This window comes from Lygodium microphyllum, chromosome 25 (genome assembly GCF_053477565.2).
Source record: "Lygodium microphyllum isolate KBCC chromosome 25, Lygodium_microphyllum_v1.1.10, whole genome shotgun sequence".
NCBI classification, from domain to species: domain Eukaryota; kingdom Viridiplantae; phylum Streptophyta; class Polypodiopsida; order Schizaeales; family Lygodiaceae; genus Lygodium; species Lygodium microphyllum.
The window spans coordinates 123,365,941-123,375,124 of NC_141159.1; positions in this window are offsets into that span (position 1 = coordinate 123,365,941).

Sequence of the window (9,184 nt, forward strand, 5' to 3'; positions counted from 1 at the left end):
CTCGTTATTGGGTTGTGAGTGAGGCTTGCTCTCGATAACCACTCGCGTAACAGCGTTATGGAATAATGAGAAGAATAGAACAATGAGAGTTCACTACTCTTTGTTACAACTCCATGTCTTTGTCTCTCTCTCCCTCGGAATCTCCAACATGGTATGAGAGCTTAAATGCTTGAATCCTGAAGGCTTGGCAATGGCCATTTGACATCAAGACATAAAAGGAGACACAGAAATGGATTTTGGAGAAACGTCCCGCTGTTCTTGACTGTTTTGACAAGGTCTACAATTTTGCAGAAGAAAGTTTTTTCAAGTTCCTCACAGATTTTGAGATATTTAGCACAAACCTATGCAGTTTGGTTGTTTACTGCAATAAATAGCAGGTAGTTCGAAGGCACTAGGGGCTTTCATCCTAACAATGTATATGCCCTTATTACCATGCATTTGAGCATGACATTGGAGTGTTAAATGCACAATTTTGAAGCTTATTTGTAGGCTAGAAATAGTGAACTGGTTGCTGTCGTGAATTTGGAAACAATATACCTACAGGGTTGAAGTATCTGTGATGCTTATTTGCTACTCACAAACGCTTGGATCATCATACCACTTGAGTGGTAGATGCTTTTGGGATATTGTGAGTGCTGAAAGTCCAAAGTTTGGACTAATTTATTGTTGGTTATACCGGGGTATTGACTGGTTATTGTCTGCAGGAAGGATACCTATCATCTTCACTTGACATACATGCAATATATTCTGACCGGTTGGAAATGTATCAACTCCTGCATAGAGTGGCAACTAAATGAGATGTTTTGGGGTTATATTGAGGTCTGAATACTCTTGTTTTAACAGATAAAATACTACTAGTTATAGCAGTGGGTTGGCTGTATTTTGTACTACTACTTGCATACAGTACAAACATTGATGCTTGTTTGGTCACATAGTGAATCCCCAATGTACTAGGACATGTCTATGGTGGTTTAAGGATATTTTTTAGCTGAGAATAACTTTATTATTGCAGAGTTTATGCTACTAGTCATAATAGGCTGCTTTCTTGTCATCAATTGCGGAAAAGTCTAGTAAATGTCAACATCAGTTCTATGCATCTATTGATGCTTGTATGGACATAGTTTTTTTTGGGATATTTTGCCACTACCATAGAATATTTTGAACTAATTTGAGCTTGGTTTATGCTCAATTGACTATGTTTTTTTTAAATTGATAAAATGCAATTTATAGCAAGCAGGTTGTCACGAAAACTGGTCTTGAACTGCAGGAAGTCTGTTCCTGAACTGCAAGAAAATTATTACTGAACTCTGCAGAAAACTGTTCTTGAACTACATGAAGACTATTTTTGAACTGCAGGAAGTATATTCCTGAACTGCAAGAAAATTGTTCATGAACTGCAAGGAGTTAAGCACTTACAGATTGCATATAGCATTAAATACCTTAGTTGAAAATATGGAAAATGCTCAAGGCACTGATAATATCACTCAAATTGTGGGAGAGAAGCAGTCTTTTACTCGCATCAAAGAGGCTAAGGCAGGTGTGGTAGAGGGTCAAGTCGTGGTCAAGGGACTCATCAGAATGCATCTCAAAATTTGATTAATTAGTAGCTACAGAATGCTAGAGGTGATGGACATTTCTGAGCAAGGGAAAGATCTAACTCTAGAGGCAGAAGCTCATGGCAATCTCAGAATGCACATGAAAATGCAAATAAAAATAAGGACTTTCACTATTGTGGAAAGTATGGTATATTGCTAAGGAATGTAAGAAGAAGTAAGAAAATCAAAGAGGCAAGCAACAAGGACATTATGTTGTGTCTATCATGCTGAGGATGCTACTAATAGGTTGTTTGCTATGACCTATATTTAGAAGAATGTAATTGAGGTTTCTAAGTTAGATGATGTATGGTACATTGATTCAGGAGCTTCCAATCACGTGTAGTGGGAGCTCACGCTCAACCGCTAAGACCCACGGACTGCTTATTGCTTCAAGCATTTCAAGCGAGCTCTAATGGCATCTCTCACCTAGCCGACGCGCCGTCGATCCTACGAGTATAGTGAGATTACCTTGATGTCGATGTGAGTAGCCTCCTCCCTCGCACACCTCGGTAGCTCCACGATTCTTGATGCTAGCTCAACCATCCTCAAGCCTCCTCCCTCTCCAAGCTCCATCCTCCATAGCCGCGTGCACGAGAAAAGAGAAGAGAAGAGAAGAGAAGAAGAGAAGAGGAGATGGTAAAGAGCTTCACCCTCTTGATCCCTCACTCTCACACGCTCACTCCCTCACACTCTCACACTCCCTCTCTCAAGAGTACACACAAGCAAGAAGAAGAGAAGAAGAGAAGAAGAAGAGAGCTCTTGTTAGCCACACACCAAAGAATGAGCTTCCATTCACTTTTTGAACTTTATATAAAAACCCTAAAATCCCATGGGCACCCATCCCCTTTTTTACATAATTGACCATTGTGGCAAGGTATTTTTTCCATTTCCCTCTTCTAGCCTTATGCCTCTGGCCTATGCCCGTATAATATTTTACAATTGGCACAGAAGGGAGCCTGGCGCTCTTTTACAAGAGTTTTCCAAGTTTTTTGAGGCGCCTTTCATTTAAAATTGCACCTTTGGTCTCGGCTTAGCTTCTAGAGGTCGCATGCGTGTCTTTGCTCTTCTTCCATGCTTTTTCCACTTTTTCCTTCATTTTCCACAATTTTCCACCATCTCGACTTGGGGTGAACATTGCCCCCCTCCAAGACGGGTGCTACTCCCATGGCACTTCTGTGTTGTTGTAGAGTGGTAGACACTTGGGCAATGATGGTATAAAGGGAAGGGCACATGTAGATTCAGGTGTGTGTGGAAGCTGATGTTTGTCGGGGAAGCCGGATGGATAGCGAGTGGTTGATGGGGGCCTCCGAAGTTGGTGGTTTGCTGCTTGTAAGATGCCTGAAAGGAGAAGGTGCGGTGCTCTTCCTTAGGGGAGTGTCTACCTTATTGTTGTAGTGCAGTGTGCTCGTGCTAGTGGAATGGGGAGGCGGATCTAACCACAGGCAAGCCTGGGTGATGTCCCACACTTGAGGACCCCATTTGTGTTAAGGGAGGTGCGCTGCAAGTGGCTTAGGATGACAGGTCTAACCATAGGCGAGTGTTAGCTCCCTAGGTATGTCCTGCCCTTGATGTGCCCTAAGCATGAAGTGGGGAAGAAAAAAGGGCTAGGGGGTTAGGAGCAGATCTGGCTGACCGAAGCCACCGGGCATGCCTAACTTGAGAACCCCTAGGTGCAGTGATAGTGCTCTATGTGGTGTTTAAGTGCTTCTGCAAGTGAGTGCTTGTGTGCTTTTCCTTTCATGTTATTCTCTTTTGTTTTTTTTAAAGTTGGAGTTGTGGAATGACAGCCAGGCCTAATTGTCTTCATCTGAATGAGGAGGGGAAGGGGGTCAGATGGATTTTCTCAAAAACTGGTAGCTCTGCATGTATCTTTTCAGATTCATGTGGACGTGGAGAGAAGTGGTGGAGAGGAAAGGGTGATTGCACCTAGTGAATTGGATGTCATTCATATCTTCTAGGAGGGCTAGGCAAAAAGAGGGGAGGAGACTAGCCCTCATCATAAGATGAGCCATGGCACAGCTGTCAATAACATTAGGGTCAAAGAAGAGGGGAGGTAAGCTGCGCTCTTGTGGAGTCAGGTCCTACTTAAGGAGTAGCTTAAGTAACCTAAGATAATTACAGGTTGTTACAAAGGCGGGGTTAGGGCATGAGGAGAAATCCGCAAGAAAGCATGTCATAGAATCATCTAGGCTTTCGGAGGTAAAGAGAAGGGCATGCTCGAAGGATACCACATTAGATTTATAAATAATAGGAAAGTCATACCGCCCGTGGAGGGTGGCATCAAAATCCACACCTACCCTTCGAGGGTATGCCATATAGGTGGGGTTGTTCCGCTCGAATGGCAGGGTCTTACAAAATGCCATCTAGGCGAGCATACTGATGTCGCATACTCGCCTCCTCCACAAGGGTTGGCTTTTGTAGCCCTGTACAGTGTGTGGGACTTCAAAAACTTTGTTCTGCCAGTAATAAGCCTCTTCTGTTCCCCAGGAGGTCGGGGTTTTTTCTTGCTCTTCTAGCCATCTTTGCCCCAACACCGATCGCAATCACCTCATCCATCATCTTAAGCAGCAAGACCCTCCGCAAACTATTGGGTAGGAGAAAACTAAAGGTGAATGGATCCTTTCCTTGTTCTTGTATCTTCCATAGCACCAGTTCTGCGTGGAATCTCACGGGGATATCATCAGGGCAAGGTGGGAGGGGTGCGGACGGCAGCACGGTTGGTTTGCCTCTCAGCTATTTCCTGGCTTCCTCTACTAGCTTTCTGCGTCTTTCCCTAGATGCGGCTTGTCTTTATGCAGATGGGTCCTCTTGTGGTGGCTCTTGAGACTGCGGTGAGGGGGGTTGTGGGACTACATCCTCCCTGAGTCGGTTCATGTCGATCTCAAGTTCTACTTCCCCCCCTGTCGTTCTTTTTGTGGTGCTTCCTCTTCGAATCCGAGGGCATCAATTTCGTGGGGGGTTAGGCCGGCCAGCAATAGGTATTTCCATTGCTCGTCCAAGCTCAGCCTAACCTCCGCAGATAGGGGTGGCATTTGCAATCCAGCATGTAAGACTCTGCGTGCAATGCTGAGCTTTCTTTGTGTCACCTCCAACGACTCTCCTTGCGCTGAGCGGGTGGTGTCCATGATGGTGTCGAGGAAGGCTTTTTGTTGGGCACCGAAGGCCACTTGGGTGGCTTCTGCCTTGCTCTCTGCAATGATTTTCTCCTTCTCTACCAGAGCAAGGCGCCTGCCAGTGTCTTCACCCTCTTTTCATTGTGCATAGCCCACTCCTCTGCTCTTTTGTTCATTTCTTCCATGCTCTCTCCTTGCTTTAGGGTTAGTATCATGAGTTTCTACTCTTGGTCCTCCAACTCCCTGACCAGCCTCTCTTGCTCTTCTTTTTCAGAGTTTAGTTGATCTGTCAGGTGCTCAATTTCCTCTTGCTGCTCCTCTATGTCTTGTTTTCTCTCCTCATCTCTAGCATTCAGCTCAGCCACAAGCGCATCAACCTGAGCAGATTTCGTAACGAGCTCCTGGTATTGCACTATCAGGAGCTTGTGCTCTCTTTGCATCTTCACTAGCTCCTGTGTTTCATTTTCAAGTTACTGTCTCCAGTGCTCTTCCTTGTCATCCTTAGCCTTCATTTCTTGTTTGAGATCTACAATCTCCCTTTGTTGCATGGCTATCATCCTCATTTTATCCAGCTGGAAGGCGGCTATTGATTCCTTCTCAGCTGCCAACTCAGTCACGGCTATCTTGTGTTCCTCCTTAGCTTTCTCCAAGTGGGAGAGCAGCTCGTCGATGTACTCGTCATAGTTAGTCGATGGCGTCATCGTTATGTGGATGGGTGAGGTTGAGGCTTCTACCTTCTGCCTTTTAGGATCTTGCCTGGATTTCACATCAGTAGCTTACCTCTTTTGTCCTTGGGCCATCTCTTTGTTGATGAAGTATTGCATCCATGCCACAAAATTTGACACGTCGGCACTGGTCGGGATGCTAGGGGTAATGGCGGTGGGTTCAGTGGAAGGCACCAGGAGGGTAGGAATTGGATGAATTGGGGCCTTGCCCTTGCCCTCAGTGGTGATTGCAGGTGGCACGATCTCCGACACCTGTGTGCTAGACCCTGGCCTTTCTTCTCTCTGTGGGCTCCAGTTCCCCAATTCATCAGCTCGGCTTTGTTGCTTGATGGACCGGCGTGTGGCTTCAGCCAGGTCCTCTTCCTCCTTCCTTCTTAGTTCTTCCTCTTCCTCATTGGCCTTTCTTCTCCTTTCCTCCTCCGCTTTTCTCTGCTCTTCTTTTTCTCTTTTTATTCTTTTTCCTTTCTTTTCTTCTCCTCTGCTTCCTGTTTCGATGCCTTCTTTGCTTTCTATAGTTCTTCTTTTTCCTTCTCTTCCTCCTGTCTCTTCTTTCTCTCTCTCTCCTTGGCCTCTTTTAGGGACTCTTTCTTTGCCCTTTCCAAGTCTTCTCTCTCCTTCTTTCTGCCTTCATCATCCTTCTTCTTTCTCTACGTTGTCTTCTTCTTAGGCTTCTTGGTTGTCTTTTTGCTTGTCTATCCTTCCCCTTCTTCCTCTGTCTCAGTTCTATCGGTGGACCTATCCTTGTCCTGGTGAGGAGGTGACCTCTCTGGCATTTCTCCTTCTCCTTCCTGCATCCTGTGCTTCCTTCACTACCTCCTGGATGAGCGCAGTCAAGACACCTCCATACCCGATGAAGGAGGCTTTGGAGAAGGATTTCTTTCTTTCTGTAGCTTTAGAGGCTGGAGATTCTCCTCCTGCTGGCACACTTCCTAGGGCCAATGCTTTGGCTGCCTGGTCGATCCTTTTTCGCACGTACCCGTTCCAATCTACTTCGTCTAGGGTATGGGCTGCTACATTCTCCAGCACAGGTGTGCTAATTCGATGCATCAATGAATTATAGCACTGACTGGAGAAGAGCACATGTATCAGCTTGGCTTGCATTCTGGCTTCTACGTCGGGGATATCTTGGATGCTTATGCCGTCATTTGTGAGCACATCTTCCTTCTTCATTTTAAGAATGACATAAACATCCATTTTCTGTTTCCTCTCTGTCTTTGGCTCCAATCCCAAAGCCTTCTCCACCAAGGCTGGATCTAAGAAGACCTATACCTGCTTTGCATCTTCTCCTCTGCCCACCGTCACAGTACCACATTCTCGATCTGGGTTGCACATTCTGAGGAACTCCATGCACTTCAGGTGGCCCGGCTCCTGCGAGAACTTTTCAAGATACTTTGTGAGGTTGCATTGTTCCACCACCCTCCTGGGTGCTTCCTCCTTGGCCACCACAACTTCTATGTTGTGGATGGTTCAAAATTTAAGCTGGCTGAAGGCGCAGTTCTTTAGATGGATGCGGTATTGCTCCCTTTCCTCATCTGTGAATGGGACTCGATGGGTGCGGTCTTGCTGCGACACTTTATGCTCCTGCCATAAAAAGAAAAACTCTATGCTTTTTGAATGAATTCATTAAGAAGCAATGTAGATTTTCCTTTTTAGACTTGGACTTTTTGCCCTTTACTTCAAAGTTTTCATGCCCATTTTCCTACCCCATCCATTTTTTCATAATACATGCTTATGTTTTTCACTGATTTTACTTTGATTTATCCCCTTTGATTCATTTCTCATCTGATTCATTTCACCTTACCCCCTCCCCTTCCTACTTGAGAAGAATCCTTCCTAGGATTGAGGGTCAAAAGGTCAAGGGCTTTCGGCATGGTGGTGTAGGAGTTACTTGTGAAGGAGCCAAGTATAGAAATTTGGATTGTATTCCAATTGAGCTTTGCTATCCAAACCAAAGGGTCGAATTCCCACGTGCGTGACGAATGTGAGAACATCTGTGAGGAAGTCACTAGAGTCAACATGGCTAGCAATGTGTAACTCTTCCTCAGTCAACAAGCGATCGAGGTAGAGGTATCCTTTGATGTGTTCTTCCATGGGTCGGCCACGAAGAGTGGTTAACACTCTATACGAGGTGGGCACGACATAAGTGGCATCATACTCTGTTGTTTTGATGGCACGGCATTGCTCAGCGTTGGTCATTATATGACATCCTTCAACTTCCCATTGCAACCTAAGAGTGTACCACTGCCTCAAGAAGTGTTGAGTGTTGAAATGACTTGTTTTTTGGCTGATCTTTGTTGTTTTGGAGAGCTGAATGGTTGATTTTATGGGATGATTGATTGATTTAGAAGTGGATTGAGAGTGTTTTGGATGATATTGATTGTGTTTTGGAAGTTCATGATGTTTGTTGATGGTTCTGTGATGTTCTGATAGGTTCTGAATGGTTCTGTATACCTTCTGTTTTGCTCTGTTTTGGTCTGTTTTGTTCTGATTGTCTTCTGTGAAGAGGGAAGGAGTATTGATTGATGAAGAATGAGATATTGTGAAAGTTTATTGAATGGTTTGTGAGAGTTTGGAATGGGTTGAGAGTGAGTTATGAGGTTTTGATGACCTTCTGTAACCTTCTGTAGGTCTTCTGTAGAGCTTCTGTTCTGTTCTGCTTCTGTACTGTTTCTGTTCTGGTACTGTTCTGTAGACTGTTCTGTATGCTTCTGTAAGTGTTCTGTGGAATGTATGTGTGACTTTGGAAAAGTTTTCTAGCCTTGGAAAGAGGTGAATACAAGTGCAAAAGAGCTGAAAGAAGTGGAAGAAGTAGCTGCTGAAGACTCAAGAGAAGACTAGAGTGAAGTGACAGTAGTGAGCTATGAAGAGACACTGTAGTGGCTCTGGTGACCCTTCATATCAGACATACCTCTTGGGAGGGGTATCCATGACCTAAGAGTGATTATTGAGAGTAATTTTTGAGAGATTGTAGTGAGGATATGATGTATTATTGATGGAGTGAGATAGAGAGAGTCAGAGATAGCCAATTCTACTGAAACAGAGTGATTGTATATGAGAGATTGAGAGAGAAGACTATGAAGATATTGAAGATAAATACTATGTGATGTATTTCCATTCAAAGATGGTGTATTTCTTTGATTTCTTTGTTCTATTGATGGATTTTATGAAGATATTGAAGAATATGGTTGATTCTATTAAAAATCGTGGGAGATTTACATGATGCTGCATGAAGATTTGTTGTGCCTGGTGTCCTTTTCTTCATTGTGACAATATGAAATATGATAAACAAGCTTGTTGATGTTACAATATAGATTTTCTTGCAAGAGAATTCCCTTTTCCTTGGTGTTCCTCTTGGGGCTCCATGTTTTTGGTGCGCAGCCGGGGAAACTTGCCATCAACAAGCACCAAAAGAGGCTGAAAATGAAGGAAATGGCATTGCCAAGAAGAGAAGAATTCAATGGATGTTTGTAAAGTTCCTTCTTCCACTGAAGAGTTGGAATTTCTCATAATCAAAGCCACTTTCCACAAGAAGTTCATCCCACAATGGCGGAAACACATCACCATCATGATGCGTGCTCTATGTGGTGGACAGTTTCCTCTTCCTGTTGAAGCAGCAGAAACTTGCATCTTGGTGGCAAACTGTTTGGGAACTGATGGACCTAAAAACGGGCCGGCACTGGCTCATGCACTAGCCGGACCTCGTCACTACGCACAAGACAACCCCTCGGCCTCGCGGCCAGGAGCGTCTATC